The sequence below is a fragment of the Lactuca sativa genome, chromosome 7 (genome assembly GCF_002870075.4).
Source record: "Lactuca sativa cultivar Salinas chromosome 7, Lsat_Salinas_v11, whole genome shotgun sequence".
In the NCBI taxonomy this organism is placed as follows: Eukaryota; Viridiplantae; Streptophyta; class Magnoliopsida; order Asterales; family Asteraceae; genus Lactuca; species Lactuca sativa.
The window spans coordinates 94,356,611-94,359,357 of NC_056629.2; positions in this window are offsets into that span (position 1 = coordinate 94,356,611).

A 2,747-nucleotide genomic window follows, 5' to 3' on the forward strand; every position below is an offset into this window, starting at 1 on the left:
TCAATTAATTACAAATACAACTTAACCAAACTTCAAAAACTTTGGTTTCCAAAAAAGAACATAATAAATGAAAATGCATGAATATAATTATCTAAAGGGAAAAATACAGAACAACACTTGTACTTTCACCATTTTATTGATTTAGCCACTGAAGAAGTATTATTTTTTTTATTAAATTAGCTATTGAACTATTATTATAATAATAATAAATGATAATGGGCATAAAGTTGATTGAGCTGACCAAGACCAATGGAAGATGCAACACCAAGAGCTACCCACCACAGTCCAAACCTTGCATATTCAAGAAGCTCTTCAACATGCTACAAGAACACATGTATCACATATTCATCATTATATATTAATACGTAACATATAATCATGAAAACCAAGGAACTTACAACCTCATCGATAATTTGAAGGAACTTTGAGTACGATGAATCATAGGCAAAGAATTTGTTAACAAACATAATACCTATTGAAGATCAATGTACAACTGATTTTGGGTTTTGGTTTGATTTTATGCTTTTCTTGGAAAACAACTAATAAAGATCTATAAATAGAGACCAAAAAATGGTATTTACTCGGTTTTATGGATGATCTCGTGATCAATAGAAGCTTTCATTTGAGAGAACTCGTATACATCATTATTTCAAATAAAACTACAGAAATATGTAGTTTTAATGGCCTAATGTAAGTAATAGGCAATAAGATGTACCTTTCCATGAGGACCATCCACAGACAGAAACAAGAGTCCAGCTGCAACTGTGAGTGTGACAAAAAGCATAAGCCATACAACATGTGTCAGAAGGTATACAAGTGATCTTGTTATATACTGAAGAACAACCACTATAAAAAGCATCAATGTTTTGAAAGGTTTTTCTATTAATGTCATATTCTCGAGTTCTTGTTTATGCTTCTCACGCAGTCCTACAGTTACAAACAAGAAAACCGATTAGCCAAGGAAACAAGGCATCCACTCACCATTACAAAAATATAAACCCAAAATTGGAAAAAAAATCCAAATGGTAAAATGAGAACTTCCATAATTAAGGTTGTGTTTGTTACACGAGACAAAAAAGATTACAATTTTATCAAATTCACATCAGTCCACTCAATGCACACTAGACACAGAGCAATGCCATTGTGTTGTGTCATGTCTTATGTATATAGACATAGACTATAGAGAGATGATAAATTTTTTCATAAGAAAAGAGTGAGGTGATCTTATTAGATCAATTATACACACACAGAGAGAGAGAGAGAGAGAGAGAGAGAGAGAGAGATACAGGAATAAACACAACCATGGTTCCATTGTGTTAGTTTGATATTATTACATTGTCATATTAGCTTCATGTAAACTCGAGTAACCTAGAGCAAGTTATCCAACAAACTCATTTCACATCTTCAATGGCATTTAATCAATATTGTTTCGATTTACCAAATTAAGTAGGTAAAACTTTCTTAGTCTGAAAAAAGAAACAATACAAAACCTCAACGGAAATACAGTAAGTAAAGAAGACTAAAAAAACCCTTGCGAAAGTGCAACATACAAAAGATATGAATCAAATAAAATAAGCCAATAAGGCATGGAGAAAGGGATATAATATGTCCCTTGATTTTATAAGGTTAAGAAGAGAGCAAGAATGGTAGCAAGAATCAGCTTGTCACAAAGTCAAATCAATTAACCAATGAAAAAGGATAAGATTTTAATCTATTAGACAACCAGATCAAAAAAGTTGTGGATTTGGACGGATTGAGCCACCCTAGTTATGTCCATGGATTACAGCCAACAACATCAAATGTTAGAAGATTTGATTTAAACAATCCCGACATCTCAAAAATCAAAAGAGTTACCTAAGATCGGCATCTCGAAAGCCTGAGAAGACAACAAGATTTATGATTGCGATTGAAGTTCATCTGCACTCACATGCTAAAACGAAAATACATCTTTTGAATCAATTTAAATTCTCGATAAAATCTCAAATCAGTGACAATCGGGATGAATACAAGTCCTAGAAAATCTGATAAACTCACTATTCAAACGGAGCAGGCTAAGATCAGTAACAACGCGAAAGCAAATCTTTGTTGTTGTTACGGGAAGAGGACTCCAGGAAGATATGAGATTCACAGCATTCACTAATTGTGCGCCGTCTCTCTATGGATATGATTTGTGCTCGTTGTTGCTTGCTTTTCTTGGTCTCGAGTTAGATGTTAAATCAGACAATCCAGCCAACATTGGGACAAAAAATAAAAAGTGTAGAAAATCTTACATACATCTGGTTGGGATCGAAGATGGATTTAGTTATTTCTCCGTTTCTTTTTCCTTATTCTCTATACATTGTTCTTTTCTTTTCTCCCTTTTTCCATCTGAAAGTTTCTTAAAATTTTAGGGCTTCTACACTTGGAGTTTGCTGAAATTTGTTAATCAGTCACACAAACACACCCTTATTTCTCCATTACCGAACAATCACCAGCCATCATCTCCTCACAACCCCTTGACAACCTTCGAACGCCACCTCACACCCTCACCTGTAAATCGAAAAAAAAGAAGAAATAATAAGAAGGGAGAAGAAGGGTTGTGATCAAACCAGAGGAAGAAAAGGGGAAGAAAAGGGGAAGAAAGAGGAAGAAAAGGCACATCTTTTCTTTTTTTTTCTCTCTCAAACTCTAGCTGTAAATAGGAAAGCACGAGAGATATTGGGAGAATAGATACAAGAGAGACAGAGATATCCATTCAGGTACGGTTG